At 44.4% G+C, this 23,618-nt stretch overlaps 1 protein-coding gene across 1 annotated transcript in view; it reads right to left on the bottom strand.

The window, feature by feature from the left end:
• Window positions 1-15,318, bottom strand: part of LUZP1 (leucine zipper protein 1) — a 61,322-nt gene extending 46,004 nt beyond the window's left edge. The window contains exon 1 of the mRNA XM_035120691.3: window positions 14,568-15,318. The gene's annotated coding sequence lies outside the window, so the exon portion shown is untranslated. The remainder of the gene's footprint in view (window positions 1-14,567) is intronic.
• Window positions 15,319-23,618: the final 8,300 nt, after the last annotated feature.

Below are 23,618 nucleotides of genomic sequence, written 5' to 3'. Positions count from 1 at the left end.
GTTGGTCTAGATGACCTGTGAGGTTCCTTCCAACTCTATGGGTTTCATAAGTTCTACCAAGTAACATTTCTGTTTGGGCCCAGTTCACAAAAGCCTCCCCCCCCTCCATGTTCTGTCTACATACAGTGAGGTGTAGACATGAATTTGGGCTCATATCCAACTTCCCCCACCACAGAACATATGTATTAGAGCCACATGTGAGGTCATAGGCGTCACTCATGAGATCCAGCAACCCCTTTAATAAGCATCATGAACTGATCCAGCTGCTACAAGATGGAATAATGAAATCAACCTGCAGCCCCTCCCTACAATTCAATCACAGCCTCCAACAAAAAATATCATTACCAGACCTCGTGATTAGAGCAAATGGGTCCAACAGGGTGATGAAACACATCTCAAACAAACCATAGTCATTTTGTGTCTTCAATTCACAAAATTTTAGATCCATTGGCTGGCAAGACTCTTCAGGGCCAAATCAATGGGTGGTATTCAATGTCGGTGTTACACAGCACAGACCCAATGAAATTAATAGACATGACTAATTTAGGTTCATTAATTTATACTGGCCTACTCAGAGTAGGGCTTAGCTGAATGCAACCCAATGGCTCCTACATTCAAAAGCATTCCAGAATAAGAGTATGGAAGTAATGCAATGTGTCTACAGCCTGTGGACATACCCCATAAATCAAGATGGAAGCTCTAGGTATGTAATTTAATAACTCTCTAAACTCTCAATTATTCTGTTAGCAAAGACAGCCCCATACAATTGTTCCAGTAAGACTTACTTCCTAGATAGTGTGCTTAAGATCCCAGCTGTGAGGCACCAACCAGATCTTTTCTCTTACACTTTGGGCTGATCTGCCCTTCCACCTTCCCATCAGTGCAGGCAGCCAAGCCCTGGAAAAATCCCAAGCATGCCTGGGAGCTAGAGAGAGTGCAGTCACAGAACCACCACCAGCGCTTCCCCATTCCTGGCTAAGATGTTTTGCAACTGGTTGAACCAGTCACAACAGCCCCCAGCCTAAGAATAGGGTGCTGCAAGCCTGCAGCTCATGGAATTTTGCTTTCCTGGCCACAAGGCCACAACTCAGTGGTAAAAAGCATGCTTTTCATACAGAAGGTCCTAGATTTGGTCCTTTCTTTCCATGGTCAAAAGGATCGAGTGACAGATGACGTGGAAGACCTCTTTTTGCCCTGGAACTTGGAGAGCCACTGCCGGTCAGATAACACTGGCTAAAATGTACAAATAATCTGACATAAGGCAACTGCTTATGTTTCTAAGTGTTGCTGGAAGAAGCCAGGCCATGCAGCCTCTGGATCCCAGATACAGCTGGGTTTAACTGGTGAAGGGGGCATCAGCACAGGACCTTTCAGTAAAGCTATGCATTAGAGCCTGAGACTTTTATTTGGCATCATTCACAAATCTGCCACTTTAATACACCTTTCAAGTTGATTAATGAACACCCCACCCCAAAATACTACTGCATGATAAATGATAAGATTTGATGGAGTTTATTTAGGTTTATTTCTTGAGTTTACTTTAAAATATTTTATTTTATTTTATAAAATAGGGTTGCCATACGTCCAGAATTTCCCGGACATATCCGGAATACTGTGTCCGTGAGAAAATACGTCAAGTGTCCAGGAAAATCCAGATATATGGCAACAACTTTGCCAAAGCTCAACAACTTTTCTGTCCGGCTTTTCACTGTTTGAAATATGGCAACCCTACATAATGGTTTTTGCGATGTTCTTAATGTTGTTCCTATTAAATGCGTGTGCTATCTCTTTTTGTTCTTTTGTCATCATTAACTTTGTTCTTTTTGCTTATTGATAGGGATAAGATTCAATGATATCTGATGGTGGTATGCATTAAAGAATTGAATTTTTTTTCAGATTGTAAACACACACATCCTAAACAAAAAAAACTCTTCTGTGAAAACTGATCCTTTACATATACCTTTTGCTTCCTACTCCCCCCTCAATTTCCAACTCCTTTATTAAAATGAAATTGAATTCCTCGATAGATATATCAGAGCATATGTGAAACAGTGTCTGCATCCAGACATCACAACAAACCATAGTTTCTCATTACATCCCGTCAGGCTCACGTGCTCTTCCTTCCCCTCTCCTTTTCTGATGTGGTCATGAGGAGGAGCTATGAAGATTCTCTATGCATTGCAGATTAAGTGAAGTTTGGCATGCTGCATGGACACATGCTAATATTAACTATGGTTTGTTGGGGGGAAAGAAACCAGCTTCATAACCCATGGTTTGAAGTTGGCTTGTTTCAAACCAGGTATCCCAAACTTCTGCCATCCAGATGTTTTGGACTACAATTCCCATCTTCCCTGACCACTGGTCCTGTTAGCTAGGGATCATGGGAGTTTTAGCCCAAAACATCTGGAGTGCCGCAGTTTGGGGATGCCTGTTTCAAACAAACCATAGTTAAGATTGACAACCGTTTTGGGGGGAGGGGATTAAAGGACACAACAAAACTGCTTAATCAAAACATAATGTGCAACTGGCTTGTTTCCACAAACCATGGTTAAATTAAACCACAGGGTTCTTGGTAATTTTATCAGGTGTTCCTCAATGACAACATCAGAAACAGCCAACAAGTGAACCCTAAAGCTTTTCTGCGATATGCAAGGGTTCATTGGCAGAAACACCAGTGCAGAATGTGCCACTGAAGATGCTAAGTTCTTCTTTCTTGAAGGAAAGAAAATGCTACCACCCCCAACACCATCTGTCCACAGATCCTCAAGGAACTAATTCCAGAGGTCTAGCCAGGTGAGTCTGTTACAGCAAACATTAAGAGAGACTTGTGGCACTTTAAATACAACAAATGTGTTAAGTCTTCAAGGTGCCACAAGACACTTTACGCACATTTCCTTAGGCATATCCATCTCCCAACACAACTCAACCATGTGTGTCTGTGTACACGAGAGAGAGACTTCTATCTACACCTATCACAATTGTGACCACTTCGCTGGGGAAGAGGGATGGAGAAATGAAGTGATGAAAATCTGATCCTTGAACGGCCTAGGAACTACACACTTTAAAAGCTCATCCGAGTTTCTTCAATATGATTTAAAAGCTCCTTTAGCAGAACATCTAAAAATTCTTACCAAAAGCAGAGGGATGAAATTTGAACAAAAAAAGACTTTTGTGAATATCCAGGTTCAGAAACAGGATACTGGTGAATACTGGTGAACAACATACAAAAGAAGGGATATTGGTATTGCCCTTGTGTCCCGATTGTGGGCTTTCTGGAGGCATCTGGTTGGCCGTTATGGGGTGTGGGCTTCTGGACAGGACATTGGTCCAATCCAGCAGGGCTATTCTTACATTTACTAACAGAGCACTCCAGACCCGCTTCTGGCTGGGTGCTTGGATTGCTCTCATCCCTGCGAGCCACCATCAGCCTCCTGCTGCCCACCACTTGAAAAGTGATGCCAGCATGACTCCACTGGCATGAACTCCCCATTACACCCATGCATGCAAGCAGAAGTACCTCCAGGAAGCCCTAAAATGGGGCTTTAGAGGGGTGGGCTGAGCCAGCCCCACTCCCATCATAGGATTCATTGTGCAACAGCTTCAGCCTGGCACAGTAATCTGCCTGCCCACCACTGTCTTGCACCCCAGCCGCTGTGCATGGAAGACCTGCAGAAGCAGTGGTGGCCACATCACTCCACAAAGCCGTGCTGGTCTGAAGTGGTGTGGAGAGGAGTTAGGATCGTTTCCTAATAACTCAATGGGACACTTCTCAAAAGAGATGTTTGGGATCAGGCTATAAAAGAAACAGCACTAATAATTTTGTCGTTTATTTATTTGTTTGCAATATTTCCTGCTAGATGGATCTTTTAGTCTGATCAAGCTGGACTCTTCTTTGTGTTTTTCCATGGTGAAGCTGCCTATAATCCACATTGCACAGTAGCTAGTTGTACGGGTGCCTTGCCAATGTTGTTTTCCATTACTGTATCCTCTCTTCCACGCTGGTTTTATTTTGTGGGGCTAAACCATGATGATTATTTTCTTAGTATTTGGAACGCAGAATACCTGGAACCTTTGTTACTTCAGCCAGCAAGACTGGACATGTCCACTCTTATTCATGCAGATTGCAAAATACGTGAAGGGAGAATAAGTCCGCTCAGGATGAGTTTGTAAGACGCTGAACAAGCTGCCCGCCCCTGATGTGAAGATTAATGACGTTGCATGACTGTTCACCCCTTAGGTCACGGCAGAGCAAGAAGCCCAACCAATTAGAAGAGGCCACACACAAAAAAACCAACTAAGTTCAAATATCCCTTGTTACCCAATGCATGAACTACATGCTTGAAGTTCCCAGTTCAAATCTCATTAACGCAACCACTTAGGCAAATCCAATCTCCCTCGCTTAAGAATCTTCAGTCCCTGGAGTGGGCAAATCAAAAGACACTGGGAAATGGATCACAGTGCAAAAGTAGATCATTTGCTTTGAATGCAGAAGGTTTCAGGTTCAACCTCTCCAAGGATGGCTGGGAAAGATGCGCGGGAGAACTCCATTTTCCTTTAACCTCAGTGTTTACAAATCTCTCTCTCTCTCTCTCTCTCTCTCTCTCTCTCTCTCTCTCTCTCTCTGTGTGTGTGTGTGTGTGTGTGTGTACACTATATATTTTGGAACTTTGTCCATTGTCTTTGGGTACCTCTTAAGATATTGTAACCAAATTATGCATGATGGTACCTGCTTCAAGGAGATTTTCCTATATTTGGAAACAACGGGATGCTGTCTAAAACCAAGATGGTGGTCTGAATCTTTCAAAACTGCACTGATTTTAACCACTGATTTCAAAACTGCACTGATTTCTTCAGCTTCGTAAAATTCCTAAGTAACACCAGGTATGAGGCTACGTGAAATGTGGGATAACCCTTTCTTTCAAAACTGATAGAAGCTAGAGGGACGAGAAGTGGGAGTCGAGAGACTTGTGGTATGGAGAAAGAATAAACGTTTTCACTCTTTCCTTGCATGCACCATTATTCAGACCTGAAGTCAAGATCCTAATGTGGCACTGGCACAATCAGACTGAAGAATGGCAAATGTCACATGGCAGAATGAAGTCTGAGCAACAGAGAGTACAGGGTCTTAAGTGAAACTTGGGATAAGACTCCATACATCTGATGAAGTAGTCTGTTGTCCCTGAAAGCTACTGACCAAGTTCAGGCATGGACCGTACTTGGGACTCAGAATTGAAGTAAAAGTATCTCATAAGTGGTGGTCCTTGGAGGCATCAAGTCGAAGGAGGAAAAAAGGTGGTAACTCTACTTTCCCCTGCAAATGGCCTGAGGCTTTTTCCCCAGAATACCTGGGAGCAGAAGGGATTGCCACCTTTTTAAAAACCAGCTCTGCTCCTATGAGTTTAGAAGCAGCAGCAGCAGCAGCAGCCTGATATGCAAAAACTAAGCTGCTGAAATGCAGCACTCCCATGCTCCTAGTCTAAAGAGTGAATCCTCTTGAACACAGTGGGTCTAAGCATACATGAAGAAAGGCAAGCTGGAAGTTTTTTTCCCCCATGCCACAAATAGCTTTGCTTGTTTAATTTCAACATGTCAGGCTGCTGTTAAAAGTAAAGGAGCGGGACCAATAGGGGGGGGGGGAATTGCAAGGGTTGAGAGTGGTCACGCCTACTGCTGGCTCTGCCTTTTGTAGTCCACCGTTTTCTGCCTACCTTCCACTCCACCAGGATCATTGGGGACCAGCCACCACTAACATTTACATTTGTTGAACTTTCCTATTTAAAAGGTGCAAGAGCCTTGTCCTCCTTTGCATCAAGCCGCCCTATCCCTTGTGGATATTTTGTTGAACAATAAAGACCTGTCTTTTTAGAAGGGCATTTGGCCTACGGTAGGGGTAGGCAACCTAAGGCCCGGGGACCGGATGCGGCCCAATCGCCTTCTCAATCCGGCCCACGGACGGCCCGGGAATCAGCATGTTTTTACATGAGTAGAATGTGTCATTTTATGCAAAATGCATCTCTTGGTTATTTGTGGGGCATAGGAATGCGTTCATCCCCCCCCCCCAAAAAAAACCATAGTCTGGCCCACCACATGGTCTGAGGGATGGTGGACTGGCCCATGGCTGAAAAAGGTTGCTGACCCCTGGCCTATGGCATCTGTTTTCATAGCCAGCTGAGAAGGTTTTATGTTGTTGGGATGAGGTGCTAATATAGTTATTTTATTTTCTGCTGCTGCTGTTATCCTTTTATCAGTTGTGTTTTATCTCACGTTTTCACGTTGCTTAGCCTTTGTAGCTAGGCTTCCTCCCCCCCCAAAGAATCCTGGGAAGTATAGTTTGCCAGCGGTGCTGAGAGTTGTGGGGAGACCCCCTATTCACCTCAGAGTGACAATTCCCAGGGTTCCCTGGGAAGTTGGATTGACTGTTAAACCACCCTGAGAATTGTAGTTCTGTGAAGGGAGTAGGGGGTTGCCTAACAACTGTCAGCACCCTTAACAAACAACAGATCCCAGAACTATTTCGGAGCATTCATAACTGTTTAAAATGATATGATACTGCTTCAAATGTGCAGTGCGGATGGGGCCTAAGTTAGTTAACTCAAGTTTTGTTTGATTTCAATAGGAATGAAGTTCAACTAATTTAGCAGCCTTGAATTTTTTTTTCTAGGCAAAGCAGGGTATAAATCCTGTAGAAATATTGGGATTAATGAGACTTAATCCCAGGGAAGCGAGTATAAAACTGCAGCCTTAATTAAATAATTAAAGAAAAGTAATGTATGCCTACTATTATTTCAGATCTTCTGAGAAAGTCGTATTTTCTTAACCCAAGAAGTTTAAGCAATTCTTCAGAACTATATCTCAAAGTGTCTATGTCGCAAACCAAAAGATTCAACGACTGACATTTAATCGCAGATGGAAGAGAAAATGAATAATGGGGTAACTCATATAGCCTTTATGATTAGGTAATTTCAAGATTAGGTAATGTCAGAACAGCTGGGTGGATTAATTTAGTCATTGTTGCCCACACTACAGCATAGATTTCCTCTTCTCTTCAAATTCACTTTTAAAATGTGCACTTCATTTTCCATAGTTATAAGGCATGATCCTTTAGCGAACAAGAGAGGGAATTGCAATAAAATGTTGCCGTGTGAAGGCCTGTTCACTCTTCTAGTCAGCCTGAAATGCTCCACGATATTCCCCCTCCCCTTTGGATTTCCATTTTTTTCCACTAGCAATCCAGTCCTAGGATACTGGTTCATAGCCACCAAGCATGTTCAGTCATCACTGGGCTTTTGGGGTGATTCCCACCCCCCACACACAATGTCCCCCCCAAGAGCTTTAAAAAACACTTCTACAACCATATACCTTCCTCTTGTGCCCAGATGGTGACATTTTCCCCTACATAAACATGCTTCCCTACATAAGCATCAGCACTCACACCTGGGCATTGGAAACAGGACGAATGGAACAGATAATTTCAAAACCATTACCAGTTCAGAACAAAATGAGTGGATTTTCATTGCCTACATAATTGTGCAGTTTTGCCCTTATCCTACCCCCAATAAAGATCATGCCACTTCAAGTGCTTTGGAAAGGTTTTCCAAACACGTGACAGCTATCTCAACAAAGACGGTTGTTAAATTTCAGTTTCTGTTTTCCTTGATTCCTACAGTTAAGATTTTTTAGTGTTATTCTTGAATGGGCCTGTTAACTTACAGTCACACATACACACCCAGTTCTAATCATCCGGTATCACCAGCAGCTACATACCGGTACTTCTGTTGTCTGGTGGAGATCAACTGAAGAATTACTTTTCCATTCCTTTCTCTAATCCTAAAGCATACCCTTGTCATCTTCTGGTCCTTGCCTTTTGCTATTTCCCACCAATCTACTTGTCTCCACACCTTGCAAAACAGTCAGCTCCCATTGGCTTTATCTTCATAGCACAGGTGGGTTGGGATCAAACTTTTGTTTCTTGACTTAGGAAAGGCTTATTGCAAGAAACTTTGAAAAGCCCAGGTATAACTGGTTGCTGTCCTACAGCCTTCAAAGAAGAAAAGATTCGGAATAGCTATGAAAACATCTGTTACTCAATCATCCTCTCTTATGCTGAACAGTTCAGCAGATTTTCAGCCAATGTTGAGATCCCTACATAGATGTTCAATCAAGCACTTCAGAAGCATTTCATCTAGACCCCAACACACACCCCATCTTCATCCTCACTATGAATAGCTATACCGGTACGTACCAAATTTGGGGCAAGGGCCTTTACTCATTATGGACCTCAGCTGGCCAATATTCTTTACCCCCCTCCTCCCAATTGCTGATAGCCAAAGCCTCTGATGCTGAGCCCTGACATGCATCTGAGATGCTCGCTTCCATTTGCTTCTGCTCACACACGGGAAACAGCAGCTAAACGGACAAGGGAAGCCTTTGCCCAAAACTATCCACACCAGGACCAAAGGGGATAAAAGAGCCCTTTGCCCATGTCTCGGCTTGTATTAGGACCGAGTCAGCAAGTGAAGCCAACTGAAAGGGGCTGTGGACTCAAAATGAAGTGACTGGCAGTTCCCTGTTGAACGTACAGAGCTAAGGTAGCCAACACGGTGCTCCCCTCCCCTCAGTGTTTTGGACTACAACTCCCATCAGCCCCAGCCAGCATGGCCGATGCTAAAGAACGATGGAAACTATAGTCCTAAACAGCTTGAGGGCACCACCTCAATCAATGCAAATAAAAAGTGAAAAGAACTACAGGAATTTGGAGCCTGCCTTATGATCCTGCCTACATACAGAAGTATTCAAACAGAAACCCAAAACATATTCCTTTGTTTCATCTTCTACCAGCCAATGCTAATGGCCTTCAGTATTTGCTCGACTGAAAAATGATAATGGAACAGATAATTTCAAGATGACAGTTAAGGAATACACACATTTGGGGAATCCACCCTTAACCGATGTGCCCTAATGTATTGGCAAACACTAGCTGCAGGGACTAGCTGCAGGGGCTGCACCAGGGGGAAGAACCAGCCCCCAATATTTAGTTGCCTAGAGTAGAACACACATACACACACACTTATGATTAGGACCAACACTGCTTTTTTAGAAGTCTTGCCACACATTTCATATACCAGTTCCTGCTTTCAAAGAGGCCGCCTTATATTGAATCAAACTATTGGTGCCATCTACTTCAGTGTTGTTTACATTGATTGGCAGCAGCTCTCTAGGGTCTCAGGCAGACATTTGTTCCTACCCTACCTGGAAAATGTGAGGTTTGAACCTGGGACCTTTTGCACGAAAATTACATGTACTACCACTGACCTACAACCCTTCCTTATCATCCCTTGCAGCCTGAAGGCAGAATGTGTTGCATGTGAATGGGGGAAACACCTAACGTTTCCGAGCACAATTCAAAGTGTTGGTGCTGACCTTTAAAGCCCTAAACGGCCTCGGTCCAGTATACCTGAAGGAGCGTCTCCTGCCCCATCGTTCTGCCCGGACACTGAGGTCCAGTGCCGAGGGCCTTCTGGCGGTTCCCTCGCTACGAGAAGCTAAGTTACAGGGAACCAGGCAGAGGGCCTTCTCGGTAGTGGCACCCACCCTGTGGAATGCCCTCCCACCAGAGGTCAAAGAGAACAACAATTATCAGACCTTTAGAAGGCATCTTAAGGCAGCCCTGTTTAGGGAAGCTTTTAATGTTTGATGGATTTCTGTATTTTAATGTTTTGTTGGAAGCCGCCCAGAGTGGCTGGGGGAACCCGGCCAGATGGGCGGGGTATAAATAATAAATTATTATTATTATTATTATTATTATTATTATTACTACTACTACTACTACTAACAACTTTCAGTCTCACAACTGAAATGTGCATGCATGAAAATGATAAGACAAGCAACCACAGTTTATGTGGTCCTTAAAAAGAGAAGACCCACAATCATTCCTTGCTTGCATGTTCCTCATTTTGTATTAAATCAGACACAGAGAATACACAGAACATATAAAGATGCCTTATAAAATGTCAGATCATTTATCTACTGTTGCCTACTCTGACTGGCAGCAGCTCTCCAAGGCCTCAGACCAGTGGTGAAGAATATGTGGCCTCCCAGATGTTGCCAGACTGCAATGCCCATCACTCCTGGCCACTGACCATAGTGGGCTGGGCTGACAGCAGTTGAGTCCAACAACAACTGGAGGGCTAGATGTGACCCACCACTGCTTTATGCCATCAAGTCCATAGGAACATAGGAAGCTGCCTTATACCACATCCAAGCCAGTGTCAGAAACTGGGATAGAAAAGCTAGGAGCCAAAGGCTCCTGCAACCTAGGTTGTGGGCACCAAAACAGAATATTTTGTTGACATTTTTGGGGGAGGGGTAGGCAAGACCTTTTATTATTTTGATAAGCATGAACTAATATGCAATTCACATAAGAGACACATTGTTAATACCACATTTTTATCAGAAATGCATGTTTAATTTGGTATTTACAATAAAAATATTGGTACCATACTTCGGTTTTCAAAACACTCTATAGTCATACCTTGGTTCTCTAACAGAATCCGTTCCAGAAGTCCATTTGACTTACGAAAACATTCGAAAACCAAAGCACAGCTTCTGGTTGGCTGCAGGAGCCTCCTGCACTCAATCGGAAGCTGTGGAATCCCCGTCGGATATCCGGCTTCCAAAAAACGTTCACAAACCGGAACACTCACTTCCAGGTTTGCGGCGTTCGGGAGCCAAAATGTTCGAGTCACATGGCGTTCGAGAATCAAGGTATGACTGTACTCTTTATTGTTAAACTCCTTAACATAGGGTTTATCTTAAAAAAATTCTTTGAGGCTTCAAAGCACTTACATTTCAGTAATCCTTGAGTGTCAGCCAGGTTGGGGGGGGGGGGGATGGCACCCAGACTTGTTGAGGTGCTCACAAATAGAGAATCTTTAGGTGCAAAATGCGCCTGGCGCCCTGCTAATTTCAAACCCTGCATAAGACCTCTGATCCATCTAGCTCAGTACTGTCTACAGTGACTGGCAACAGCTCTCCAAGGTTTCAGGCAGGATCCTGCCCCAATCCTACCTGTAGATACCTAGGTTGAACCTGGGGCCTTTCACATTCAAAGCAAGATGCTATAACCACTGACATACAGCCCTTCCCCACAAGCCTGCCTCTTTCATCCACCGCAATAGATATCCTTAGGGTCAAAATCCCCACCTTGCAACACCCATTTATTTGTTTTGACTCCAACGCTAACAAACGACAATAAAAAGAGGTCTCTTATGTGACAAGTACCTGTCCTTCAAATAAGTGCAGGGGTCTAGCTATGAGAGTGAGGGGGTGCAAGTCTGGGAGGTATCTCCCCGCCACTGCCACCCCCAGCCTTGCCTACGGCTTGCTGAGTACCTGTAGTATATTCCTGTGGCCCTGAATGAGAAACCAGATGCAATTAATAATTAAGGAAAGCAGAAACCCTTGGCCTGCTTTTGCTTGCAGACAATAGCCCGGTCACAGCCAAAAGTGCTAAATTCCATTGCTCTTTAGTGAAAACAAATGCCATGTTTCCTCTCAGAGTAATGAGTCGGTCGGGCTCGCGTCAGCCCCGAATGAGCAAAAATGGACTTACAAGGCAATAAACATGCTTAGCTTCACACCCAGAATCTGCCCCTGTGTGCGAGGGAAAGATGGTTTCATTTTAGAAGAAGCTGAAGAAGAAGAAGAAAAATTCCTCGGAGTAAATTGAGCAAAAGCATCTCTACCCTGGGGGTGAAGTCTGATTAAAATAAGTCTTTTTGACGCAGAAGAATTCTCGGCTTTCTACTACATTTAAAGATTCCCTGCTCCGCCAGGCCACAATAAGATTTGCTCTCTCGTTTCACAGCAGACCTGTTTTTTTACATCTATATTTCACCTTTCCTCCAAGGGGTTCTAAGTGGTGAATATACATGGTACCCCCCTCCCCATTTTCTCCTCAAAACAACCTTGCACAGGAAGGTAGGCTGAGAGACAGTGGACTGGCCCAAGGTAACCCTGAGAGTTTCATGTTCGAGTAGCGATTTTGAACCCTTGTCTCCTAGATTCTAGTAGTCCATCACTGTAACCACTACACAACACTGCCAACCAAGCAAAGCAAAGACACACACAGAGACATACCCCTACAACTGACATATTTCAAATTGCTTAACCAACATTTAGCCTTGCCTAACCAACATTTTCCAGTGCTTTTCCTTACTCCAAAGTACTCTCCTCCTTTGGAGTAGTCCAGCTTCTGTACTGATTCATTTTTGTTTAAATGGAGGTTGTCTGGAACTGTATCTGGGAGCAAAGAAAACCAGGAGTCCTCACATGTTATTCTGTGTGTGTTTGTTTATCTTAAACCTTAGAGCAAAAGCTGCAGTCTCCAAGGCTGGGGCAAGAAGCAACAGGTCTCCTCCATCATTTTCACCCAAACCCTTTCCAAAATTGGTGAAGGAAAAGGTTCAACTCAAGTAGGTGAAGACCAGGTTTGCAGCCCCCACTCAGAGTTTGGCAAGATGTAGCAAAGAAGAGTGGGAAACCTTGGACCTTCAGATGTAGTGACGGTCCCATCAACCCCAGCCAGCATGGCCAGTGGTTGAGGACAACAACATCGGAACACAGGCTCCCCACCATTGACGAAGAACGAGTGGCATTTCTACCACGGGCAGTATTGCATAGTGGTTAAACTCTAGCTGTTAATGGTGTCAGACTCATCTTGAGTTTGAATCCCTGCTCAACCATGAAGCTCGTGACATGACTGTATATAATCCAGATGAAAAAAGCGTTTCTAAGCCACACTAGCGCTAGCAATGGCAAGCCTACCACAGGGAAATCCATCTCCCAAATTCTTAGGCACACAGGGCTGAATGCACGAGTCCAAACACAATTCAGACAGTAAGATTTAGCATCCTCCTTGTAGCATTGCACCCATCCTACATTGCAACCTTTTTTTCTAGTTCAGCTTCCCTGTACATTTAGCAGCTGCATAACAGGCAGAAATTCAACAGATACAGCTTTTGCTGGCACTTATATGCATTCAATGAGGGAAGCCATATTTGCTGAATGTCTGCCCATCACAACCCTGTGAAAGGCACCAGCAGAAAATAGAAAAGGTGGTGGCAACCATAATGTTATTCCACCCGCACTAATGTTCAACAAACCTGTGAGGTATGAAACACAATTACTCCCCTTCTCAGGCCTGGGAAAGTTCGTCCAAGACAAAGGGACTTTTCCAAGGGTACTCAGGAAGTCGATAGCAGAATCACAATATGAGGCAGAAGTTATTTTCCAGCAGCTTTGTTCAAATGAGAAGCAACACCCCAAAAGGATACTTCCTCTGAACCATATTTACCGGATTGCAATGAGGACCTACTCTCAATTTAGTACATTCAGGATTGCAGCCTTGCGGCCCAATCCTATGCATGTTTACTTTGAAGTCCTACTGAGTTCAAGTGACCTTAGACCCATTGAATTCAATGGGGTTCACTTCTACATCATGGTTTGCTGTGATGGTGGGGAGATCCTGGTTTATATCCTGCTCTGCCTCGCAGTTTACTGGGTGATCACATGCACACACACACACAGAGTCTCAGTCCAACCTACCTCACAGGGTTGTTGTGTAGATAAAAAAAGTGAAGGAGCCATGTCCATTCCAACTCAACAATTATATAATTCTTTCTTTAGAGAATGGGAGTAATAATAATGATACAAATCAAATCCAACAAGAAGTCTTAAGAAGATGCTACTGAAGCCAATCCCTGCGGCTGTGTAACCCTAAATATCCTTCTAGAGTTAAGCTTCCATGAAATCAGTGGGGCTTACTTCCGAGTAAACCCGCTTACGGTTATTCTGCCAAAATGAAAAATCCGATGCGCACCTCCTTGCTCGCAACTCCCACTGCGTGACATTTACTTCTGAGTAAAGCATGGCTAGGATCGGGCCGGAAACCGATCCCTTTCGCCTGCGCTTGCATCCTTGGGAACGGTGCACCATTCCCAACCCTTACCGCCAAGCCGTTTTTCCTACGAAGCATTTCCTCTGCAGGAAAGGACCCGGCCTCTCTTAGAGACACCCGGGGAGAAACTTGGATGCTTGGGAAGTTCCCAGAGAGAGAGATCCTCAGCCTTCTCTCTCTCTCTCTCCTCTATCCCAAGCTAAGATTTCAGTGGCAAAAACTCGAAACATAACAAAAAAAGAAGAAAAGTAGTAGTCATGCTTTTTTAAAAAAAAAAGATGAAAAAGAAACCAGCCACAGGAAACCCTCCCAGTTTCCAGTCGCTAATTAGTTTTTTTAAGGGTCTGTCTACACACACTGGCAACTTGAACAAAGCGGATGCCTTGAATTCCTTCCCAGCCCCAGCTTGGTTTTGGCAGCGTTCTTAGAGCCCAGAAATCAGCCCAGGAGGAGGAGGAGGAGGCGGCGGAAAAGGGCGATCTGGAGACACGGAGGGAGAGCCCCCCGCAACTTCCCCTCCTGCCCTGACCCCCAAAGCGCACCCCGATCCCACCCTGACCCAACTCACACAGAGCAAAAAACCCCATCCAAAAAAAATCCCCTCGCCTACCTCCTTCTCCTCGCCGAATCCGCCACCTTTTTCCTTCCCCTAAGGAACTTAGCTGGGAAACGAAGGATCCAAGTCCGCCAAGGACTTTCTTGAGGAGCGGCGAAGGCGGCGGCGGCAGCCGCGCCACCACTACCAGCAGTTGCAGCAGCTGCAGCCCGGGGTTTCGTCGCCTTAGGCTGCGGCAGCGGAGACCCCCGGGGCCCCCCACTCCGCGATGCGCGGCGGCGGCGGCGGCGGCCCGCTTGGATCTGGCCCGCTCGCGGGGCTGCAGTGCTGGGGCTCCTCCTGACAATGAGAGGCGGGGAGCAGCAGCAGCAGCCCCTGCTGGCGGGCGGGCGGCCCTGACGTCAGGAGGAAGGAGACGGGGGGGGGCGGAGGAGGAGGAGAAAAGGAGGGCCTGGCTGCTCGCCTCGCCTCCGCAGACTTTCCCCGAGCCGCCTTCTCTTGCTTCCCTCGCCCGCCAAAGTGGGGCCGGGCCGGGCCTGGCGAAGGGCCGCGTCGCATTCGAGCCGGGACTCGCAAGGTCCCGCGCAGAAGCGTTGTCTTGAGGAGGGTTGCCCTCTGCCTCCTCCCCCGTGTCAGCGCCACGCGCGGACCGCGGCTCCTTAAAAGGCAACACTTTTCCTCCTCCGAGGAAGGTTTCGCGCGTTCCATTTGCTGCCTTTTCTTTCCAAGCCCGCCTTTCCCCCCTTTTTTTTTCTTGCGCCTTTCCTTTCCTCGCGCGTTTGTCCTCAGAGCAACCCTGTGAGGTAGGTTAGGGTGAGCGAGACAGGGACTTAGCCGCAAAGTCACGCAAGCGAGCTTCGAGCGGGGGGGGGGGAGGGAGGTTCAGCTCGGGGCTCCTTACTCCAGGGATGCGGATCGTCTGGATCTCCAGGTGCGGGTGGTTTTCCCATCACCCCTGACCATGGATTGGCCGGTGCTGATGGGAATTGGAGTTCAAAGGACACCTGGTTCCTCATCTGCTCTTCAACCAGCAGTCCGGTCACTACAATAAATTGGTAAGGTCTTATCAATCACCACGTGGCAGGGGGATGGCATCACACTGGCTACACTTACCGTACATCTGCAATATCTGGGACTGCACTATTTCAGATCAACCCACTGAGCTTAGAAGAGTACCAAAAGAGAGACACCTTTGATTAAACCTAACCCCCCCCCCCACTAATCTTAATGCTATGTTTATTTTTTGTGTGGAGACTGTATTAAATTTGATTTAATAAAATAAATAAATAAGAAAAGGTGCAATTGTGAGAGACGAGAGGCAAAGGCAGGCACTTCTATGCAAAGCTTCAGTACATACCAGCTAATCACAGTGACCTTTGTTGTATTTGTTTACCATGGGGGGGGGCAACTTAATTTGGAACAGAGCCTACAAGAGCCTTCCTTATAACCTCTTTCTAATGTTGCCACTCCTACCCCAAAGTCAAATTCTCCTACATCTTCCAACATTTTATACAGTATATGGAAATCATTCATTTGCCACACCTATCCTCACATCAAGATTGATACCTGAGACCACAAACCCTCTTTCTCAATCCTGCTGTGGTTTGTGCTAGCCTGCCTGGCACTGGCTTCCAAAACTTCTTTTCTTTTAATAACTTCAATAAAATGATAGAACATTTAGTCACAGAAAGGAAAGGAAATCCATATTAGGGCAAAACCTTTATAGGATGGCTGCAGGTCAAAATATACTCATCAGTATTCAATGTTTGGATAGGTGATTATGGGGAGGTGGAAGGGAGGCAAGATAGAGCAGGGGTATTTGGGAAGGTACCATAGCTCAGTATCAGAGCACATGGTTTATGTGCAGGAAGTTCAAGGTTCTATCCCTGGCATTTCCAATTAGAAGGATCTCTGCTACCCAGTCATAGTACATAGCATTGAGATAGATGGGATAAACAGTCTCGTTCATGTGGACTAGAGGCAAGATGCATGCATTACTTATTTGGAGATTTAGCTGCTTAAAGACCCAAGAAAAGGGGCTGGTTAAAAAAAACAAAACTCCCCAAAAGACAAAACAGTGTTTTGCAAGTGGCAGATACCAGAAAGCAGATGTTGCCCCCATCAAATAGGAGCAATGGGTACATTTGGGCCAGATTCACATTTTCTATCACTTGATTATTCAATCCTTAGGACTAAAATTTAGTACACATAAGAAATTCAGCAGCATTTTGGCAACTGAAAACAACTTTAGCAATTGTTAGCATCTTCCATCTATTGTTTTTGAAATTCAGCAGTTAAGGGACACTTTTAAAAACCCTGCAACCTTGTGATTATTATCCCTTTTCCTGTTCCTAGAAATAAAGGGGCGGGAATCTTGCATAAGATTGTTGCTCTGACAATATAAACTGCCCATGAGAGTAAAAGCTGCTCAAATGAGTAATTATTTGCAGAAGGGAGCAGCAAATTGATAGTCAGTGCAAGAAGTGAGTTTGCATATTTCTACTCTTCCCTCCACATCCTGATTTTTAGACTCCTTGAGACAGGGTCTTGCCCCTCTTGTAATTTGTAAAGCACCATCTGTATGTCAGTTTTGAGTCCAATGGGACTTGCATCCAGGTAAGCCCTGGATCTTGAGAATGTATTAATACAATACGCAAGGCAAGAGGTATACATTGGCTCTTAATACATTTCAAGGAGATGCTTATATCAACCTGTGTGACATAATGGTCGCCACTTTTACACAGATGTTACACACCATGTTACACTAGTAACATTTGGAAGGGTGAGACTGTGCAGGACGGGAGAAGATGTTATGGTTATATCCATGCCAATGCTGTCTGTCCCCTGGGCGTTGAGGCACTGGAGTAGAAAGTTACAACTTCATTCATCTCCCATGTGATCTCCCACTTTCAAGCATGACCTGTTTATTGCATATCTCAATCACACGCAAGCAGTTATCGTGCTGTACCACAAAAGGTATAAGAATTAGTTCTCAGGATCCTCCCTGTCCTGTTGCAAGTTGATTTTTCTTAGGGTGGCAATAATTGCTGTCATCATGCAGTTTACTAGACAAGGGATCCAAGCCCTGAGGTCTCTCCACTGCCTCTGGGGTCAGATCCTAAGTTGGCTGGCCAAATATCTTCTAATCATTTAGTTCTGGGGTGTGAAAGCTACCGGGTAGTGCCCTGTGGGTGATTTGAGGAGCAGTCCAACGACACCTGCTGTTCTCCATTCCCTGCTTTAGTTAAATAAGTACATGAAGGTCAAGTCCTGACATCCAAGAATCATAGGGGGGGGAATCAGTGACAAATTTCTAAATATGTAAAGTGTATCTTAGCTTGCATTTCTTTATGTGTTGATATTTTAAAAATCAGTGACATGCATCAATATGTTGGAAACACAGGTGAGTAACTGAGAGAACATCTTAAAGCAGCCCAGGTGACTATATAGACACAAGTAAGCCTAATGGGGCCTAATATCAGCATCACAAGGTAAAAAAAAAAGTGCCTGTTGTCCCCCCGCATAAAAAGCCTTGCAGGACTGAAACCTATTGAAAATGTTTAGAAACTTTTATCAAAGTACAAGTTATATTTTAGTCTTGGACACATGCAGTTCGACATTAGATCCTTCTTCTTAAATTGGTACAGAATTTGTTATGCTCACCACGATGCCATCATTTCCCAAACTGAGAGATACAGCACCAAGCAGACTTTTTATCAGAACTTTCCCCCGTTCCCTTTCCCTATCATATATACTATATTTATATATATATTCCTTTCATTTACCTTCCTTATCTCATTATAAAAGCTCACACCCTTCCACTCTTGAACTATAATAGCAGACATGAGAGGAGGAGGGGTGGGATGCAGAAGATAATACGTTAGATTTGCAGAGTATTAGAACAATGGCTTTACTGTATTCAGCATTGACAGAAGAAGGTTGCACTTGTCTTGATGCTTTAGTTACATGTTAATAGAAGGTTAATAACCGTTAATAGCAAAAAAAGGGGAACTGAAATTATGACATAGAGACTTAATTTGACATTGACTGCATGAACTAAGAAGGCATGTCAAAGAGGCAGCTATAATGTTTCTAGAGAATGGGAGGCATTCAATAAAAGCAACGTCCTCCCATATGCAATGGTCCCATAAAATGGCCAAATTTTTATTTTATTTAAAAAAAACCTATCCAGAAATACAGGTGGGACAGAAAAAAAATATTAGCAAATCCAGATCTTTTTGTATGAACTGTCTTGATTTGCTATGTTGAGGTGCATTGTTCCATCCTTTGCTAACTCAGCATTATTATTATTTATTTCTCTACTTTACACTCTTGTATAAGCCATGCAACCCAGTAGGTGTTTTAGACTGCATTCTCAGTCTGATAGAGGAAAATACGCTTGAAATAAGTATTAACAGGGGAAAAACACACCATATACTCCATAAGCTTCAATAATTTCAGTTACATCCATATTACACTGGGTGGATAAGCAATGCAAGGTAGTTTTCTACTAAACCATGCTTGGAGGGGGGTGGAGTGTATTATTTTATGAAACCACAAAGTTCTGAGTTCTGAAAATCTCACTGGCAAACCTGTGCAGATAACTTAAGCCATCAAATCCAAATGACTTTAGAGTAGTCCCACTGAAACTCACAGGGTTACTTTGATATATACGAACTGAGCTTTCTTCACTAGGGAATAGGGAATACTGGTCCTAAGAGTGCAAACTCCCATGTAAATCAGGATATTATGGTGCAACACATAATCCTTGGGAGGCTTGCCACTGAGTTCGATTGCAGCCCTAGACTCCTAAAACACATTGACTTGGAAGCAATTCTCATTGGCGTGTGCTGAATCACAGGGTTCTAAATGGCTCATACAGTACTCTAATATCCTGCTCAGATTGCACACACACTCTCGCTACTGTCGTATATTCATAGCATAATGCAGTACAAGAAAGCACAACAGAGAGAAATCACTGGATTTTACAAGAGCCTGTTTTAAACTTGGCAATAGGAAATAAATGGGGGTGGGGTGAGGAAAAAAGCCTCAATAATACCTGGAAGTAGGGTGAAGAAGTCTTGCTTCTAGTCATGCTGGGGCAGGCTGCTGCTGCTGCTGCTGCTTTTGTGAAATGCAGCATTGCACAACGGATCCCAGTATGGAAGCACGGGTGCGCTGCTGCAGTGCAAAATCCTGCCAGCAATTACTTGGTTAAATCTCTGCTCTGCTTGCTGATTCCAAAGGCTCAGCATAATTTCTGAGGAGGGGAAAGACAGTCCCTTTTGACTGCTTTGCCAGCTTTTGGAATCCAGATACGGTAATCTTCAGAATGGGCAGGTTAGGAATGCACTCACAAAGCTGGGATAGGACAGCTTTTCTTGCCATGAACTCTTCCCAAAGCATCCATGCTTCATCCGGAATGAGGAAATGTGCTAGCTCTGGCAAACAGGATGCTCTCCACCATTTGAGAAGCAATGCATCATCGCCCGCTCCCAATACTGTACTTGAAAAAGCAAGGAGCATTTCTTGATGACATATACGGTGGCGATGTTGCAATTTGGCTTCCTTTTTAGAGGATTCCTGGTTTTGAAAAATAACTGTCCCCACGTCACAACAATAACCATGATCCCATGGCAATTATGAGGAAGTGTGATCAGCATGAGGGCCGCATCCCCCTTCTGGGCAGCATTCCAAGGGCCACATGCCATTGGCAGGCAGAGCCAGAGGCGAAAATGAGCAGACCAATGAATGCAAATGTAAGTATAGTAGGCTAGTTTCTGCACACATTCACACACCCAGCTCTATCAAGCAGCAGGTATTATCCTGATTTAAGGACACATTCCAGCTAGGCAAAACCACTTGGGAGTGCAAAGCAGAGGGTGTGGCCTGGGGAGAGGGTTGTGGCCTATAGAGCGTTCCAAGGACCCAACAGAGAACCCTATGGATTCTATGCCTATCTCTGGGTCAGTTTAAGGAAAACCTATTGTCGCATGATCTCTGGGACAGATAACATGCCAGTATAAAGCACCTTCATCCATGTTTGTGGCAGAAGATGGCAGAAGGAGACATGCATGCTGGTGTGTGGAATTAAGTAATGTGGTTTGAAAATAGAGGAACCAGGCATGTTTACTGTTTATCAAAGTCCTTACCAGCTTTATCAGACTACCCATAACCTCCCCTTCTCAGGATAGCAGAGCCCAGAATGTTAACAGAGAACTGCTGGTAGACATTATTATCAACCTGCAAAAAACACCATGTGAGCAATTGCACATGGGAAAAATATACTAAAACCTATGGAGGTTGCAATTCTACCTACCTCTACTAGTAAATCCCACTAGATCCAGTCACCTTAAGAATACAGTGGTACCTCGGTTTACAAACACAATTGGTTCCGGAAGTCTGTACTTAACCTGAAGTGTACTTAACCTGAAGCGAACTTTCCCATTGAAAGTAATGGAAAGTGGATTAATCCGTTCCAGACGGTGCGTGGAGTACTTAAACTGAAGCGTACTTAACCTGAAGCGAACTTTCCCATTGAAAGTAATGGAAAGTGGATTAATCTGTTCCAGACGGGTCCATGGAGTACTCAACCTGAAGCGTACTTAACCCGAGGTATGAGTGTAATTGGTTCTGGAAGTCCGTACTTAACCTGAAGCATACTTAACCTGAAGCAAACTTTCCCATTGAAAGTGATGGAAAGTGGATTAATCCATTCCAGACAGGTCTGCAGAGTACTTAAACTGAAAATACTCAAACCGAGGCGTACTTAAACCGAGGTATGACTGTAATGGGATTGGGCTGGATGGTACAAATCAGTTTGCATCTTTATTCTTGCTCAGATAAAATGGCTGTGTGGCATTTATGATGGTTGACTTGGACCGGGTAAGGTAAGCAGACAGTAAAGTACAGAGATGTGAAATTATCTAAATAGCCGAATGAAGTGCACATCTAGCAAAGCTCTCAGAAAATGACTCATGTTGGATTTACTGATGTTTTGCAAAGTTGCAGGTCTTCAGCAGTTCTACATTCTCCTTACTTGGTTACGTTGTTGTTGTTGTTGTTGTTGTTGTTGTTGTTGTTGTTGTTGTTGTTGTTAATGTTGTTTGCCCTGCCTTTTTCCTTGACAGGACTCAAGGCAGCTTACAAATAAAAACAAGAACCACTAAAAACATAGAAAAAAAACCCATTAAAAACAAACAAACATTAATAGAATGAAAACTATTTACATATATAATATCTGTTTGAAACGTACAGATAATTACAATAAAAACAGCATGGCACCAGCCCTTTCATTAAAAGCGGTCAATTTTCAAAGCTTCTTGGAGAAGAAGATCCTCACCTGCCCGTGGAAGGACAAGGAGAGAGACAGTCAAGCTTCTCCAGGTAGGGAGTTCCAGAGACTGGGAGCAGCCACTGAGAAGGCCTTTTCCCACATCCCCACCAAGTGGGCCTGTGTGGGTGACAGCACTTAGAGAAGTGCCTCCTGTAAAGATCTCAAAACCCCAGCGGGTTCATATGAGGGAATATGATCTTTCAGATAGCTTGGACCATGTAGGGCTTTATAGGTCATAACCAACCAGCCCAGAAACAGACTGGTGGAGCTGTTCTGACAAGGGTCAGCAATCTGTCTGTAGCTCTTTGAGCCCAGCTGAAGTTTCTGAGCACTTTTCAAAAGCAACCCCACATAGAGCACGTTACAGTAATCCAAACAGGATGTAACTAAGGCGTGTGTCACTGTGGCCAAATCAGACATCTCAAGGAAAAGGCGCAGCTGGCGCACTAGATTTAAGTGTGCAAATGCACTCCTGGCCACTGCAGAAACCTGGCCATCCAGGTTGGGTTGTTGCTTCAGTTTTTTGTTCACCACTTAGGTACCGACCGTATGTTTTTAATATATGGTGCAGTATAGAAATTAAATAAATAATAAATAAATAAATTACTGGTGACAAACACTGGTTCAGAGTATATCAAGATACTGCAGCTTCCTTTGATTTAGGTGGAAAGGAAAAATAGAACCGGGTGTCATCATCGTACTGGTGACACTGAACCCTGAAACTCTGGACAACCTCTCCCAGTCCCACCTCTAATTCCCAAGGCAAGATTAATACAGGCATGCTGTGTAGATAATTCTTTCACCAGTACAAGCTGCTCAGTAAAAGAATCTCCTCATTCACTTTTATTCAGCCTTCTGGCGGTTCCCTCGCTGTGAGAAGCGAAGTTACAGGGAACCAGGCAGAGGGCCTTCTCGGCAATGGCGCCCACCCTGTAGAACGCCCTCTCACCAGATGTCAAAGAAATAAACAACTATCTGACTTTTGGAAGACATCTGAAGGCAGCCCTGTTTAGGGAAGCTTTTAATATTTGATTAATTATTGTATTTTAATATTTTGCTGGAAGCCGCCCAGAGTGGCTGGGGAAACCCGCCAGGTGGGCGGCATATAAATCATCATCATCATCATCTCTCTATAATTTTAAAACACAGGTGTGCACATATACAATTTAAGATGCATGCAATAGCAGATTGGAAAGTGCTTTATGCCAAAACAAGACTGTCCACTGAGCCCCATATCATCTGACTAGCAGTGACTCTCCAGGGTCTCAGATCGCTTGCTCTTTGCCTGATGGTCATCCTTTTAAACTGGCGATACCTGGAGTTGAACTAGGCTCCGTCTGTATGCAAAGCACATGCTGTACCACCACTGAACTATTGTTCCCCCTGTAGCAAAGCAGGGCCAGCCCTCCTACCGGTATTATCCATCTTGAACCAGTTGCCTCAGGTGGCAGATTGCATACTGATCAAAGACAGGGTTCTGTGGCTTCAGAGCCAGAACCTGACATCCTTGGGCAATTGCTGGGCCCCTGCACCCTGACATCACCCACTGATGTTGCCTGCCCTGCCTCCACCCTTTCCAAGCAGTGCCAAGAGCCTGAGATTTTAATTTCCTACAATGCGACAATACAGCATCGCTCCAGGGTATTATGGGAAATATAAATAGTAGCTAGACTCAGCATCTCAAAACTGTTCATAGCACGGTCACTTTCATCCTCCATCAAAGTAAGATCACCAGGTGCCACTGTCCTACCTAAAAGAGGTTCCTGGGA

The sequence above is a fragment of the Zootoca vivipara genome, chromosome 6, assembly GCF_965207765.1.
Source record: "Zootoca vivipara chromosome 6, rZooViv2.hap1.1, whole genome shotgun sequence".
Taxonomy (NCBI): domain Eukaryota; kingdom Metazoa; phylum Chordata; class Lepidosauria; order Squamata; family Lacertidae; genus Zootoca; species Zootoca vivipara.
This window is presented reverse-complemented; position numbering and strand designations above follow the sequence as displayed.